An 18,513-nucleotide genomic window follows, 5' to 3' on the forward strand; every position below is an offset into this window, starting at 1 on the left:
GATGATGACCAAGAGAATGGTTAAATAATTATGCAAAATTTTATAACTGAAATGTGGGCAGTGTGAAGGTTAATGTAAAAGGAACCTACACAGTACCCCTTAAGCCTTTGCAGGTGATTTTAGAATAATTTAGTATACATATCCTTTAAAAAGAAAGAAATTTAACATTGTTCTCAATAAATACCCAGAAATCATCAATGTAGGAAGTTCTCTGGTACTTAAAATGACATAGCTGCCTCAGTGGGAGTGTGTAAGAGACTCTTATTGACAAAAGGTTTTTATGGGATAATTTCTGTACCATTAATATTAATAGAAGGTGGTGCTGATTATGAAACAAGATGCATTTTCTAATTGAGAACTCTAGAAAGCAAATATTTTCTTGAGAATGGGTACAAACAATCCAGGTTATTTTACATATTCACAAACCGTGCTTGTCAAGAAATTAAAAAGCAATTTTTGTGTAACTTTCCTTTTAATGTTCTGTTGAGTTCAATTTTGCATTAAAGTCAATGATCCATTATGAGTGCATTTTTATAGTCTATACATATTATCTTTCCATATATATATACATATTTATAAATCACTCAGCACTATTTAGTGAAAATACTTCCCTAGCTAAAGATTTACTAATGCTATTCTTTCCAAACATTAGTTTTTGCCCTTACTAATTTATATTCTCTATTATATATCTGTTTTCTAGTTGGTTGATTTTGGCTTTAACGTTATCATTTCTATTATTTCTCTATATCTTAGATGTTCTTATCTCTTTGTTTATACATTCTTTTAAGTATATTTTATGGATTATGTTATTACAGTTATCCAAATTATCCCCTTTGCCAAATTCTGCCAAGTACTCCACTTCCCTCCAGGATTCCTGCCCTTAGTTCATGTCTATAGGCCGTGCATGTAAATACTTTGGCTTCCCCATTGCCTATACTGTTCTTAACATCCTCCACTCTATACCTGTGACATAAGCATATACCTTAATCTCTATACCTTTTCCCCTCTTCTCCCTCCTTGCTGATAACCCTCCAAATGATCTCCATATCTATTATTTTATTCCTGGTCTAATTGTTTCCTTAGATTGTTTTTTCATTAGATTCAGTTGTTAATAATTTAATGTTGATAGTTTTGATCTTCTTTTTTTTTAAGAGCTGTTAACATTTCATATCATAAGGGCTTGGAAGTGATGAACTCTTAGTTTTACCCTGTCTGGGAAGCACTTTATCTTTCCATTCTTGTGTGTGTGTGTGTGTGTGTGTGTGTGTGTTTTATTGTTGTTCCATTACAGTTGTCCCCATTTTCCCATGATTACTTTCCCCTGCCCTATGGATTGGAACTGGAGAGTATTATGCTAAGTGTCCTTCCATTCTAAATGACAGCTTTTCTGGATAGAGCAATCTTGGTTGTAGGTCCTTGCTTTTCATCACTTTGAATACTTCTTGCCAGGCCCTTCTTGCCTGCAAAGTTTCTTTTGAGAAATCAGCTGACAGTCTTATGGGAACTCCTTTGTAGGTAACTCTGTGCCTTTTTCTTGCTGCTTATAAGATTCTGTCTTTATCTTTAAGCTTTGTCAATTTACTAATGATGTGTCTTGGTGTGGCCCTCTTTGGGTCTCACTTGTCTGGGATTCTCTGAGCTACCTGGACTTGTATGTGTATTTCCTTTGCCAAATTAGGGAAGCTCTCTAAATAAATTTTCAATTTTTTGCTCTTCCTCTTCTCCTTCTGGCAACCCTATGATTTGGATGTGGGCCCTTTTGGAGATATCCTAGAGTCTTCTTAAATTCTCATTTTTTGAGCCACATCTTGTTCTCTCTGCCTGAACTCCCCATCTCCACTCCTGCTGCTCATCTGGATGCATATAGCTTCTTTAAACCCTTCATTGCAGGGCTTCTGTACAGTTTTGGGTGTTTTTCTGGGTGATCTTTTGGCCGTTCTAAAACTAACTAATAAGGTAGTTTTATTCCTTCTTATGGTTGTGCAATGAGGTGAAGCATGTCTACTTATGCCTCCATCTTGACCACACTGTTTAAAAATTCTTAAGGTGAAATATTAGAGCCAAATTGGGAGTTGTATAGGTTTATTATCCTTTCCATTGGGATTGGTCATATTATCCTGGCTCATTAAATGTCAGGAACTGTTGCATTCTGTCCTGGATACTGTAAATATTATGTTGTGCAGAGTCTGGGTAATTTGACAACCATCTGGAAAGAGTGTTTTTAAGCAGGTAATCACCCCTAAGTTCTGCGTTGCCAGCAGTGATTCAAATCTCATTTGACTCCTGAAGTATTTGCTGTGCAAGATTGTATCTGTCCTGTGCATGCAAATGGCACAGCTTAGGCTGGGATTTCTGTGGTTTCATGCACACAATGATGATTCTCCCTCTCTGACTCCTCTCTGCTTTTGCCTCCAAATTCAACCTGTGTTTGGCTTCTTTCCAAGGTACGTCTGTACTTATAAACAAATTTTAGCTCCACAATGAATTTGAAGCTCCTCAACTACAGCCTGCCTCATAGACAAAGCCATTGGAGAAAAAAATAAAAAGGGAGAAACCAGTTTTCATTCTCCTCCAAGATTATGTTTATTCTATAGAAGTCTTAGTTATGCTACTGTTTTTGTTTCTGTTGTTATCGTGCATTATTTCTAGAGATGTTAATTAGTATTAGCTGGGGAAACAGACTATCAGAGTTTTGCAGTGCTATTATAAAAATGTATACATATATATGTATAGGCATATGTTTTATTTAGTTATAATTATTTTTTAACCAGGCAAGGTATGGCCTTTTATGCCTGTCTTTCTTCTTACTTTTTTTATTAAAGATTTTATTTATTTGCTTTTAGAGAGGGAAAGAGAGAGAGAAAGAGGAGGGGAGAAACATCAATGTGTAGCTGTCTCATGCACACCCACTACTGGGGACCTTGCCCACAACCCAGGCATGTGCCCTAGACTGAGCTTCGAACTGATGGCCCTTTCATTTGCAGCCCGAGCCTCACCACTGAGCCACACCAACCAGAGTTATATTCTGTTTTTAATCCAAACTTAAACCATAAAAAATATTTGGTTTCCATAGTTTCTGTAGACAAAAAAGTAAATTCTGCCCTGGCTGGTGTAGCTCAGTGGATTGAGCACGGGCCTGTGAACCAGAGGATCGCAGTTCGATTCCCAGTCAGGGCACATGGCTGGGTTGCAGGCCAGTTCCCAGCAGTGGACACACGATACATTGTGTGTCCTCAGCAGAGGCAACCATACATTGATATTTCTCTCCCTCTCTCCTTCCCTTCCCCTCTAAAGATAAATAAATAAAATATTTTTTAAAAAAGTAAATTCTTAGTTTCAGTTTTCAGCAATTTTTAATTTATGGATTTCCTGTATTTTTTAATTTAATTTTTATTTTTTAAATTACATGTTCTCCACTAAATCATCATACTGACTGAACAAAAGATTGTTTTAAATTACAAAGTCCAAATATGAATTCTTTTTTCTTTTCAGTGCATCAGTCTTTTGTACAGTGAATTTTATTTGATTTGACATTTTTATCTTTATACCAATTTTAATATTTCTAGAATATATAATATGCTTAATATATGTACATTATTTCAAATTTTAAATTGCAAGGTAAGATAACTTTAGCTGAGGTTTACAGGTAGATTAATGTTCAGAGCTTTTAACAATACCCTTCACCTATAAAGGGTTAATTCTACTAATATAGATTCCATTTCATGTAAAACAAACTAAAGTGTTTTATATGTTAATGTTAATAAATACATTATCAGAATTTAATCATCCATTTTGATTGGCATATTTTCTTCTCTTTTTAAAAAATCTCCAAATGAAAGTCCTTTTGTGGATCTGACCTATGTACGAATGCTCATTTTTTTTTATTTTTTATTTTATTTGTTATTTTTTTTAATTGTTGTTCAAGTACAGGTGGACTGGGATGGGAGTAAAACACAGGAAACTGAACTTGAATGCTCAGTTTAAGTTCTCTCTTGTTTTTCCCCATAATGAATATCCTTTAAATATCCATTACAGATGGCTTGTGTGTCTCTAGAAGTCTAGCTTCCTCTTCAATTAATTTAGATTCCTATAATATTTCTTCATATATGTCAATTAGAGTTCTCTATTTTTTACAATTAGATTTGCTAATGACTTCAAGGACAATACTAAATTATGTTGGGAGTGTAGCTCACCATTCCCTCCTAACACTACATTTCAGAATAACTTTTAGCTTTAGCATGACATTAATTTGCCCATATATTTGCCTAACTTCTCTATTTCATATATATATGTGTATATATGTATATATATATGAAGTCATTGGCTTTTAGGTACTTATTATAACTTAAACTTTAATCAGGTAAAGAATGTTTATAGTAGATAAATTATAGTGCTGTAAAACTAAGAAGTTATATAAACATATTAGTGAAAGAAGAGTGTATCCTTTAGTAGAAAGTAACATAATTATATTCATCTTAATTGCCAAATTTATTCATGTGGTAGAAAAATAGAAATTGTAAAACTGTTATAATTTGCCTATAGTTAGTATTTTGGGGGAGTTTTAGAGTTAAATAATTATTTGCAATATGTAATTATAGTCATAATTTAAACTTTAGCCTGCACTTCTCTTTCAGTTTTCTTTCTTCTTAAGTAGTTTAATTGTGTTTGGAAAGTCTGAAATTTTTTTTTTTTTTGTGTGTGTGTGTGTGTGTGTGTTTTTAAATTTAATTCTTGTTCAAGTACAGCTTTCTGTCTTATATTCCCAACCCTGCCCGCCCCCTGCCCCAGTGCTCCCCACCTCCCTCCCATTTCCACCCCCCACCCTTAGTTATTGTCCATGTGTCCTTTATACTTGTTCATGAAAGCCTGAAATTTTTTTATGTAGCTAATTCTACTATTTGTAATAAATCTTATACTTTTATCATACGAAGATTAGCAGAAATTTTGGTTGACTATTACAACCTAATAACTAAGATTAATATTGAGTATCTAATAAGTTTATTTCTTGGTAATTAAAGCCTGTGTTATTATAAGATAGGCTATTTTATTTAGCAGCAAATTTACAATAGTAATAAAACTTTCAGTACTTTACATGTAAGACCATGTGAAGTTACTAGTGTAAATAAATATTTGACTTTAGAAATGATAAGAATATTTTTATTCTGCATCTTTGAAACAAAGCAGTGTAGAAATTAAGAAAATAAAGAAGACATTACACAATGCCACAAAAAAACTTTATTAGAACCATCATTGGTGTCTGATTCCAACATCTGCAGTGTAATGGCTAAAAATGAGTGGAAAAGAATAAAGCCATTTACAATTTGATACCAACCACGTTTGCTGTAATAGCACTGAATTTAAGGTGCTAAGGAGATTAAGTCTTTTTTGTGTGTCTTCAACCTCTTTTGTAATTCATCTATGTAGATTCCCTGGCATCCTGCCAGTTCATTTTCCACATTTCAAAGGAATTACCCTTACTAAGAAGCAGCAGTTGAACTAAAGTTCCAATTTATAAAACAAAGGAGATAACAGGCATGTGATATGTGTTTTAATGCAATAAGCGCTAATTACATAGTATGTTTGATTACAATGAGAATATTATTAAGTTTTGTCACTGGGTACTCATTACATATTATCTATTAACTAGACTTAATTATTTTATGTGATAAATTTAATTTAACAGTTACATGGTAACAATGCAGGTTAAGAAGTATTGAATTTTTCATTTACACTTTTTTTCTCACTGAGGTCTACACACCCATTTTTATTCCTTGCATTTGAAGTATTGTAATACATAATAGGAATATTTAAATGCATTTTCTCCTGTGGTGTAAATGTTATCAATATCATTAAAATTTTAATGCTATAGGGATATTAATTAATCATATAACACAGATTCATATCACTTTCATATTTGCATGCATTCCAAAGAATTAAAAAATCGTTGCTTTGTCACATGGTTCTTTCTTTAAGTTTTACAGTCTCAACTTAACAGTGATTCTAGTAATATGACTGGCTGCACCAGTCACGTTACTAAGGTAAATAAGGTAAATAAGATGTGAACAAGATTTTAACATTTAAAGAAAATCATCTCAATAAACAGCTAGATATTAGAAAAGCTCCTTTGTTGTAGCAGACACACCTTTTATATCTGTGATTAAAATCTTATCTTATGATTCTTTTTCTTACACTCACCAGAATACATTTAAGCTGTTCAAACTTTAAAAGAGGTGGTTCATTTGTAGAAACAAATTGCCTCTAATGCTAGCAACTATTTAAGTTTATATCCAGTATGATAATTTCAAGGACAGCATCTAAGAGAAATAAAATACAAAGCTTATCTGTATACCCAGAAAATAAGAATAGAATATTAAAAGAGGAAGGTGTAAAATATTTTACTGCTTATCTGTATTTTTAACTCGAACTTTCCATGAACTGTCCAGGAAATTCTAAAATACTGCATTTCTCACATACTCAGATGCTATCAATTTTATTAGTTTTATCACATTTTTGTTTAAACCTGATAGATATCGTTTGACTCAAATCAAATGTTGCTTAAAAGTACTTCGGACCTTATGGTACTGATATGTTCTTAAGGACTATTAGAAAAGATCTGGCCCTTGAAGAAGCTGAATCTACTTAGGTAACAGCTTAGAAACTATTATAAAATAACATACAATTTGCCCCTGGCTGGTGTAACGCAGTGGATTGAGCTCAGGCCTGTAAAGCAAAGGATCACAGTTCGATTCCCAGTCAGGGCACATGCCTGGGTTGCAGGCCAGTTCACAGCAGGGGACGCAGGAAAGGCAACTATACATTGATATTTATCTCCCCCTCTCCTTCCCTTCCCCTCTAAAGATAAATAAATAAAATCTTTTAAAAAAAACAGGTTAAAAATAAAGTAACATACAATTCAACACACTTGTAATTACAGATGTGGTATAGAAACTATACAAATGAGCAGTGGTAGAAGAAATATCTTAGAGGTGTAATGTCATCCATCACAATAGTTTAAAGTGAAACCTTAGGACCAGATAATATTGATTTTGTGTCTTCACAGTTTTACAATCTATATAGCTTATTTGACTTACTATAATTACCCACATGGATTCCTTTATTTCATATTTATTGCACCCTGAGTAAAATGTCCTTGCTGCTCCAGTATTGTTGACAAGAGACACTGTTTCTGACCCTGTGATAAAGATGGATGACTGGATCAAAAAGCTATGGTACATTTACACAATGGAATTCTATGCTGCAGAAAGGAAGAAGGAGCTCCTACCCTTTGCAACATCATGGATGGAACTGGAAAGCATTATGCTGAGCGAAATAAGCCAGGCAGTAAAAGACAAATACCATATGATATCATCATTAACAGGAACCTAAACACCAAAACAAATAAGCAAGCAAAAATATGACTAAAGACACTCAAATATGGAACAGGCTGACAGGGACCACAGGGGAGAGGGGAGAGAATCATAGGGGAAAAGGGGATGGACTCACATGAACAATTGCAAAGGACACATGGACAATCACTAAGGTGGGGGGCGGAAATGGGAGGGAGGTGGGGAGCGCTGGGGGGGGGAAGGCTGGGAATATAAGACAGAAAACTGTACTTGAATAAGAATTAAATTAAAAAATTTAAAAAAAGACTATCTGATAAAAGCAATGTGATTCGTTTTTCTCACACTGAGTATCTCAAAGTGCTCCGTGTGTAGCAGGATGTCAAACATTCCGTGTTAGCTGCATGTAATTCAGTGACAATTCTATTCTATTTTAAATCAAACCATCATTTCATCTTGCTAAAACGTCTTCTAAAATTATAAGAGCCATTATCCACCTAATACCATAATATATATTTTGATACATCTATTGTTTCTGTGATTTTCTCAGATTCCATAGCATGATCACTATTTGTTCCCAGTACTCTGAATCATCAGTGCAAAACATTGCTTTAAATATAGTTTTACCCTGAGCAATGTGTCTCATTATGATTATTTTAATTATTTTGAAAAGTTGTTTATTTTAGACCTTTCTCCATAATGAGGGTCTGTAACAGTTCCAGATCATTTTCTAATAAGCCAGGGTAATGATTTCATCTGCATCTATTCACACGTATTTTATTTAAAATTTCTCAATTTACACAATTGTATATTTTTTTCCTAGAATGAGTAGAAACGTTTCCATTCTAGTGTAATATCAGAGACAAATGTAATTATTTCTAACATCTCTCTTTTTTTTTTGAAGGGGAAAAAGGAAACACATGTTTGTATTTCCCCAGAAGCTGTTGCAAAGATATTTTGTACATAAGAGATACCCTAAAATCTTTTTTGTGTTTTTTTCTAAATCGAGAGTTTTATTTTGGGGAAGCACAATCGAAAGCACTTTTACAGATTTGTTCAGTTGGTCTAACTAGAATTATAGGTGTAGAAACTACTTGGTTACCTTTTAATGAAATTGACAATAAAGCACTTTAAAATAAACATAAAAGGTTTTATTTATTTATTTACTTTAAAGATTTTATTTCTTTATCTTTAGGGGGGAAGGGAAGGAGAGAAGTGTCAATGTATGGTCGCCTCTCGTGAGTCCCCTGCTGGGAACTGGCCTGCAACCCAGGCACGTGCCCTGACTGGGAATCGAACCGCGATCCTGTGGTTCGCAGGCCCGCGCTCAATCCGCTGAGCTACACCAGCCAGGGCAACATAAAAGGTTTTAAAAAATCTTTCCTTCATTAAATTTTTGTTATATGCGGTGTTTTTCATTCATACTATTTGCATTGTGTTCTTGCTTCTATGTATTTTTAAACTTCTCCTATTTTTAATTCATTAACTTTATTATAAAATAATGATTTATAACAGTGTATCGGCAACTGTTTTACCTAATTATCGTGCTAATTTATTAAATTAATATGTCTTAGCCCTTAGAATATGCTAGACTTTATCCTGGCATGCAGAAACATAAACAAGGAGTACGTAGTTTCAGCCCCTGAAAATGCCAACCAACAGTGGAGACCCATGTCAATAAACTATCACATTAGAGAAGTGCACACTTTTTCATTTTGTTTACTGTGGTGCAATGCTCTGAAAAATGTGCCATGTATGATTCACTTTCAATCACAACTTGAATTTCCTTTCGTGGCTCAATAGTTTAAAAATAATTAAATTTTGACGATAGTCTATCACCTTTTTAAATAAAAATGTATTCTAATTGAATGCACATTAAAATAAAATACATATCAGCATAAACAATAGTCTAGCAGAAAGGAATTTTGATCTAAGTTTAATTAATGACACTATGGTTATTTGAAAGTTATAAGTATGTGACAGTTATCAATTTTCATTCAAGAAATTTACAGTGAGGTAGAAAAAGGTGACATGTTTCCCTACATTTCAGACTGTCAATTAAGAGGTGATAAATATAAAGGTAAAATGTGACCATAATAATGCCTAATGTAATGCAATTGTGATTGCATTTCAGTACCTAGCAGGCACCGACAGGTGACAAGCACCCTGTGAGCTATCTCCATGGTCATTATTTCTGATGGTGTTGTTACTATTACCTTGCAGGCAATAATCCTGAGGGTTGTTTGTTTTCTATGTCGTGAACTAGACATTCCATGATGCATGTGATAAGCAACATTCTAGAATGTACAGCCGTTCACTTTCAGATAAAGTAGTGGTCCCTGGCTGTTATAGCGCAATGGATTGAGCACAGGCCTGCGAACCAAAGCATCTCCAGTTTGATTCCCAGTCAGGGCACATGCCTGGGTTTTAGGCCATATCCCCAGTATGGGGTGCACTAGAGGCAACCATACGTTGATGTTTCACTCCCCCTCTTTCTCCCTCCCTTACCCATCTCTCTAGAATAAATAAATAAAATCTAAAAAATAAGATAAAGTAGTAGAAATGTTCTAGTTTGCTTTTCCTTTATTTTTAAGGCATGAAGGCTTGATAGAAATGGGAAGGTTAAGAAATGAATTAATTTTGTGGCACTATCTTTACCATAGATAAAGTTAAGGACTTGGACATTAAATCAATACCCCAAAATTTACACTTTACTTGAGTTTTATTTTCAATTTTAATGCAGTGACATACTCTGAAGTTGTGTCACATCAATAAACACAATTTATGTAAATTAAAAAATGTACTACAGCTAAATCAGATTCTGAGGAAATTGATATTTTGTTATTTATAAAATAATTTTAACTCTGCTGCATCTTTGTGGCCAATACTCCTTTTGAAAATTCGGAAATGTTTATGAAAGATTCCCTTAAGCTTTGTTTTCCAGATTTACATGTGAAATTGTGCATAATAGTAGTATTTGAAATACTGAAGCTATCTATGGAAAATGCAATATATAAAGCAGCAATAGAGGACAAAATAGCTTTAGGTAGTACAATACTTTTATTGATATTTGCATGTATGATTTAAGGAGCAGAAGTAATTAAGACGAGGAGAAAAGTAGTAGAAAGAGAAATCATTCACCTTATATTCAAACTTCTTTTATAATCAGTAGTACTTATATAACTAATAAAAGTCAAAGTGTGTGCTAGGAAGTCACTATTGGCATATCTCAATGTAAATGATACTTCTGACTCCAGGGTCATAAAATATGCTAAGATTCATGCATAATTTGGTTGTTCAAATTTAGTATAGAAAATGTGCATCAAGTACTATGGTTAAATTGGCAATAAACACACATCTAATTTAGTATTCTGTGTAGCCATTAGAATTCCCACGATGCATGGATTGAATCTAGTTAACTGCCATAGCTGATTCTGCATATGAGTGAACATACAGTAGAACTGGGTCTATGAACTTATTAATTGAATCATCCTTAAATGTGCCAAAGGATATATTAGCTTTTATTCCCTTGGTAGTTTCCCATAGCATAAATCAAATGAGAACATTTAATGACTGAACAAAGCATCAAGGTATCTTAGATATTAAAAAAAAACATATGTGGTTAATTCTTAGCTAATTTAAGGGGCTGTCTTCTTCACAAATAGGCACTAACAGCCTCTGAAAGAAAACGTATTATTATAGAATTAACATTGCATTAAAGTCCCAAGTTCTGTGATTTTAGGAAAGTCAAACAAATGCCTGTATACTTTTTCTCTCCTTTTAAATGGAGTGTTGGTAGCTGGAATGTGTAATTATTTTGGGTTTTATTTATTAATTTATTATTTACTGAGTATCAACTATACACATGCAGGTGCTGTAGAGAAGGTAAGAAAGGCAACGTTGTCCTTATTCTCAGAGGATTTGCGCTTTAATTAGGGATGTGGAACATACACAACAACATTACAATGAAACACTTCAGAAAGGGATTACATAGATGAGACAGCTAGGCAAAGAGGCCTGGAAGAAGGAAAGGTTGAGGATGATTACAGTTTATGGATTTAGGTTAACCCAAATGGAAAGAAGGCCAGAGAAAATGCATAGAACAGCTAATGTTGAACTGTATAAACCATCATCATTTTTTTTGGCTTAAGAAATCATAGGAAACTTTTAGAAAACTTTAGAAAAGATAGCAATATGACCTTAACACAGAAACTGGTAGGCCAGTAATTGAGGTAGGACAGGACTTCTAAATTTGACGAGGCAATGATTATGACCCTTGAATATGGATGTGGTAGTGGCAATGGAGAGAAATAACGGTATTTTTCTATACTGTGATTTATTGGTGAGGAATGAATGTCAAAGCTTTTAAAATAGAATAGTCTATTACACATTAAAGTAATTGTTGCTATTATTTGTGTTTCTTAAAAATCTAATATTAAAGAAAATATATTTAAAATTTTATACCACATCACAGAGTATGATGACTAGAAAACAGGACAATATTTCCAACAGTATATAAATTATTTGGAGAGAATGTAAGACAGATTTCAATAATCCCAATATTGTTTTAGAAGGACAAAAGACTTTAAAAGACTTAAATGTATTTTTTATTGTTTGTAAATCTTACAGTTTGTCATCCTTTTCGATTTGGTTCACTAAATGGGTAACATTTAGTGAGTTTGTATAGTGAGTTCCCTGGTTCTGTTATTCATAAAACTCAAAATCCAGGTCAAATATTTTCATATTTTAGTTGCCAGAGCTTGTTGTATTTTGTCATCAGCTTCAGCCTTCTCACGAGCAGACAGCACTCTGGAATCCAGGCCAGCCCTCAGCAAGGAGTAAGACTTCACTCAGGTCACGGGTACCAACCACAAATAAACCATGTTCGTGGGCAGGGGGAAGCCTTCAGAGCCTGGGAGGAAATGACAAGAGAAAGTGAAAAGCTTGTACTAACAAGTAATCAAGTCAGGATGTCTCATACAATGACAAGAGTGTAGTGACGAGTGCTGGCTACATGTTCGGCTCTCAGTCTCAGCAATAAGACAAAAAATTAATAAACAAAAAGCACATTTATCAAAACAGAAGTGACTTGTCACCAAGCCTGAAGGCAGTCTTAAAAGTCTGTGATGTCTCCCAGTATGTCTGGAATATAACTTTCCTCACCTCAAAATTGAGAAATTGACAATTCAGATGCGGATATACTTTGTTATTTATTCTTATGCTGGGAACTTTGAATGAGAGATTTGCTCATGGTCATATTGAATTGTTCTTGCTCAGCCCTCTTCCTACATAGCTGCCATTTAATACAATCTAAATAATTTCTCTTTAGAAATTATTGCATTGTGATAACAGCTAAGTGAACACAGTTCCTTGATTTTGAAGGCCTGTATTCATTTTATATCCAGTTTTACAAATTTATCTTCTTAGAGTCTATAAAGTAATGTATGCATGTTTATTAATCAGATAATCATTACATGGAAGATTAGGGGCCTAAAGATAATCTACATCCTAATATTTTCACTACCAAATACCTCTTATGTTATTTCTTCTCATGCACTTCACAGTTTTAAAAATATTAACTTATTAAAATAAGATTTCTTAACAAAGGATTATTCTTCATTTTAATTATGTATGATGCATATATACACACACATATATATAATTATGCATGCAAGTATGTGTGTGTAGTAAACTATGAACCAGAGGCATTTATAAACATGCAATAATTAACATTACTTCAAGCGGTTCATATAATTCTAATGAAAAGCAAACGTCACCCTTTATATGGTTCAGTGCCTCTTTGTAGATGGTAAATGTGATAACCTTCTCTGTGTGTATATATTTACTTTATTGTGTTCTTGTCCCTGTTGTTGTTTTACTCTTCTTCTTCTGACCCCTCTCTAGTTTCAGGGATTTTATTTTCTTCTTTGTAAAATTAATTCTCCTGAGTCTTTGGGCAGCATTTATTCAAGGATATGTTGCTAAAGTTTGGTCCTTGCCATAAAATATTTACTATGGAAAATTACTACTCTGCCCCAGAATACATGTCTCTTTACATCTTAGCTTCTCATACATAAGCATAGAAGTAGAAAAAGTGGAGATGATTTTAATGATCTCAATTTATTGGCATGGCCTGGAAATAAGTGAATGTACAATGTGCACTCTTTTTCAGTGCAGTCCTTCTAAAATGTATTATACATTTCCTTTATTGCTTAAGTACAATACACAGGACAGAGTAAAGTGCTTCCCTGATTACTTGGTATAATCATTTCAAACAATTCCAAAGTGGAATAACACCATTAATGACCTATAGAGATGACTCTCAGAGAATCCACTTGCAGTTTTAATGGAGTAACTGGCACAGCAGTTTTGTCGCAGGAGGTGAACATCAAAGAGCCAAAAGGTGGTGGGCTTGACTCTAGCCCCACATTCCCAGACATCCCAGAGCAAGGGCTTTTTTACGTGTAAAATAAAGATCTGTTTCCAACTTCATGTTCCTTTCCAGATATTATACTGTCTTGTGTCTGTCCAATTCTGCATAACTTAAATAGACCATGTTCATAAATGTGTTACACATTTAACTCTGTTTATCGGTAAATGCTATAAATACAAAGATCACTTTATAATGCAATGAGAACTTGGTGAATGCACACATTTAAATATAAAACTTCCATTTTTTTCTGTCTGAAAGTTTAGTTAGGTAAGGTTCTAATTTTGTGATTAAAACTTAAAATAATTTGAGTACTTCTAATATAGAAAATTACAGAAAATAACCCAAATAACCCAAATTACCACTGTTATGTTTGCTTCATATCTGTCTTGGGCATTCTCTCTTAAAGGGAAGACACAAACAAGTTTTCCTTTTAGTTACCTTTTTGGATATACCCTTGCTTTTGTCAAAGAGAAATTATTCTATCACCTTTTAAATGGTAAGAACAGCTTTATTCAAGTCTGTGGCAATAGGAGTCAAGACTATTGTAACAGTTTCACTTCATCTCCAAATACAAAGACAACTGGGATTTAAGCCAGTGAACAGAGTGACAAGAGCCAGTGAATGGAAAATTTCTAAGGGGAACTTGATTAAGTTTCAAGTACAGTGTGGGTCTTGTTAAACTATCCTAATAGTATTCTTGCTCAAAGCAGGTCATGGACATAGACATTAAGGTTGGCTAATATGGAATTTGACCACATATCAACAATAATCAGATATCAAGGGTGGAAGGATTCTCACTAAATTCACCCAGCAGATTCGTTACTACATACAGACCAGGGATGAGGTCTAAGGACAAGGCAGAACCCCCCACCCACCCAGCCCCCCAAATAGCTTATAGTGGCCAGACGAAAGTTGCATCAAGGACAGTGTATGTGCCACTTTCCTGGCTTCTTGTTGTTACCAGACACTTTTTGAAGGTTATCCAGTCACCCAACGGATAACATACAGGGTTGGGCAAAAGTAGGTGTACAGTTTCTGTATGGAAATTAATATAATGATTAATAAACAATAATACAAGAATAAACCGTTTTGCATCCTCACAACTGTAAACCTACTTTTGCCCAATCTTTTATTTCTATCTTATCACTATTTAGATTTACCTGATTTCCCTTCTGAACTCTTCTCAGATAAAACATTTTTTTCTACTAGTTCTGTTTATTGTAATTAAAAATTTGATGGCAGTGTTTAGAACAAATTACAATGGACTTCAATAGAACATTGAGGGCATTTAATGTCTTAAGGGATGTTTCCATTACTTAGTAGTGCTCACCTTTATAGTTCATGAATTAATATCTCCCATGCATAGAAAACAGATATGAAACCTAGGCAAAGAAAGCTACTTTAAAGTGAAGATTCATCTTTGCCTATCTTTCTGTTATCATAGATAGAAAAACAGATAGATACATAGATAGGTCACTATATACATATGTACACACTCATTTTATATATATATATATATATATATACACACACACACACACACACACACACACACACACAAATACACACACACACACACCTGTATAAATTCTGGTCTTTCCTCAGTTCTGTCTATGCCCTATTTCTCCCTTCTATGACTTTCCTCTTTTTAAAGTTTATTTCCTCTCTGTAACATTTGAAAGCTTTTCTAATGCAAAAAATACCTAGTTTTCTGGAAAAGCCTAGTTTTGTGAAAGTTACACATTTTGATTTATCAAAGAAATGCATGACTGCCTTTTTCTTACTCTGAAGTCCTCACATGTGGCCTTTCCCGGAGCCACATCCTCTTCAAGCGGTGGTCCAGCCCCTGTCGTTTGGTGGTAGTGTCTGCCATCTGGTACCAGGGAATGTTACTGTGTGGCTACTCTTTTGATATTTACGATACATATCATGCACAGGAATCTAGCTTCCGCTTTATTGCAGATGTGAGATATCAATATTTTGTTGCCTCACCCCACAGATACATTTTTTAATGTGGCTTTCATTGTAGCATGTATAGCCTGTGGCACATTTGCATTCAGCATCAGTAATTCTGAATTAAATCCCCCCTGAGATCATAGGCAGGCAATTAGTGGCAATTGCTTGTTTTTATTAAAAAAGTGCAGCCTTAACCTTATGGTTACATTATAATAATATACTACTTGTGCACACAGATGCCTTATTGTGGACAGAGTAGACTGAGAGTCAGCTATTAGAGTTCTGTTAGCATGTATGGTTTTCATACTGGGCTGTATTTTATGCAAATGAATTATTCATAAACTTCTCCCTAAAATAATTTAATGTTAAATATATTATATGTGTACGTATTAAGCAGTAATAACATCTTTTATAGGTACACATAGATACAGATGGAAGCTTAGCTATTTGCTTTCAATATAAGAGAGTTAGTCTCTCTTACAATTACTACTCTAAATTTTTACACATTTTTAGATTTTCCAATGAATCTTTTAGGGCCTTGAAAATTTTATTTGCATATGCCTTGAAAACACTTGTTCAGATTACCTAAACAGGTTAATCTGTTGCACTGAAAATTAATTGACTGTTTAATTTCCCATAAATTTGATGCATGGTTTTTGAGAACAACGTAAGCATCTTGTACTGTGTAAGTCATCCAGAATATAATGGTAAGACATGGCCTAATCCATAAGACTCAGATAGTTTGGTGGAGAGACAATCAAACAGATCCTTCTAATGGCTATGCGTATTCTGCGGAAGCACATAGAACCTGTGGGAGCACAAAGCAGGGAATCTGACCCACCACCCATGACTATGCAAAGGCAGTGGTAAGAGAGTGTGGAGCTGAGTCTTGAAGGCAACCAGGTAAAAGAAGGACAGCTACATTGCCAGGCGAGAGAAAACCATAGGCAAGTAGGTCTATGAAATACTTAGTTCACTTAGGTGCCGAGATGGCACCACTATTTAGTTAGTCAATGTTCTTTGGAATCAATATTAATTATTTTGAGTCAATATTATTTTGAATCAATATTAATTATTTTATATGTTGTTATTTTAACAACAACTAATTATTGTTATTAAAACAATAATTCATTAAGAATTCTCTGTATAAACCTTCGATGATGTCTTTGAAAGGGACCTAGGCCCCAATCACAAAATTGAGATTGTAAAAATCTCAAGGCTCCGTATTCCCCCGAGGAATTGTGTTCATTGTATTTTCCTCAATAATATATGATAGTGTCCAAATCACCAAAACGTTGCTAGCATTGAAAATTAAAATTTTGATTCTGGATTAAATGGAAATATAGTGGAGCTTGATTAAAATCGCCCTAGATTCCATCCCAGACCTATAATTTATTACTAGAATAAGCTCGATAGCTCTTAATCCAGGTCCCTCTTAAAACAGGATAACCCTTTCCTTACAAGGTTATTGAAAAGATTAAAGAGACTACAGTGTAAAAACTTACTGTCCTGGAAAGCGTTTAACCAACACTTCATACTTCTATGTGAGATTGGCATTAAAAATATACAATGAATCCTAAAGAGAACAAGAAATTTTTGATGATTACTTGATCATTAGTTCTATAGATTATAATTCATATGTTTATATCTGATATATAATCTGTTGGTATAGTAAAATTGGATGCAGGTTATTTCTAAATAATTAGAGGTAATAAAATAAAACATGGAGGTTAGACAACTCAAACTGATCATTCAGGAAGTGGTATTAAATTCTGAATAGTTTGTATTAGTAACAACAATAATCAGCTTTTACACCATCTTATATATCACTTTAGCTACCACTTAATTTAGAATTGTATTTATGTAGAAACAAAAGAATGAAAAGAATGAAATACAATAATGAATTTTCTCAAATATTATACAGTCAAGAGATTGATATTCAAAGAAGTTGCATTGGGTTAACGTTTGCACTCCGTCAGCTTTCTAGAGTAGAATAAGATGAAGGCCCATATTTGTGAGTCTACATAATTAGGTTATTTTAATGAAGTGATGAAATATGTCATCTATTTCTCATGACTTTTATTATAGAGGTCTGGTGTAGGGGCCTGAAAATGGATAGATTATCATAGAAACTGATTAATTTCCAAGTTAACTGTTGTTGACTGAATTAAATCTTCTCTGGTTTAATAAATATTGAAAATGATATTTCATGAATCTGCTTCAAAACATTTGTTAAGGAATTTATATGACTAAGGCATGATTTAAAAGTGATATATGACACTGACTTTGTTAAGTTTTATAATAAACTCTTCTTTTATAATGTGGGTTGTTTCAGAAACATATTCTTAACATATAACTAGCCATTAATTTACTGGATGTATATTTTTGTCAGAATATTAAAAGTAAACTTAACTCTGAACATTGTTTTATATTTTAATAATTGTAAATTTGGAAAGGTTTTATATTAATATTAAAATTATTTGATGAAATAATCAAATGACATATCTTCATGAGTTCTCAAGTCATATGTTAAGTATTTGAAATTAGGAGGACATAGGCAGGAAAATCTCAGATATTCCATGCAGCAATATTTTCACTAATAAAGGCAAGGATAAAGAAATTGGACTTCATCAAATAAAAAGCATCAGCACAGCTAAAGAAAACATCAGCAAAATAAAAAAGGAACCAACTGTATAAGAAAATATATGTGCCAATGATATACCAGACAAAGGTTTGATCTCCAGAATATATAAAATACTTACTCCAGGAAGACAAACAATC

At 33.5% G+C, this 18,513-nt stretch overlaps 1 protein-coding gene across 1 annotated transcript in view; it reads left to right on the plus strand.

Annotated features, from left to right (window-relative positions):
* Positions 1 to 18,513, plus strand: part of NCAM2 (neural cell adhesion molecule 2) — a 237,798-nt gene that overhangs the window by 119,893 nt on the left and 99,392 nt on the right. The gene's annotated exons all lie outside the window — the stretch shown is intronic.

Source organism: Sturnira hondurensis, unplaced genomic scaffold, assembly GCF_014824575.4.
Source record: "Sturnira hondurensis isolate 20B ecotype Veracruz unplaced genomic scaffold, ASM1482457v3 Scaffold0015596, whole genome shotgun sequence".
Lineage (NCBI taxonomy): Eukaryota > Metazoa > Chordata > Mammalia > Chiroptera > Phyllostomidae > Sturnira > Sturnira hondurensis.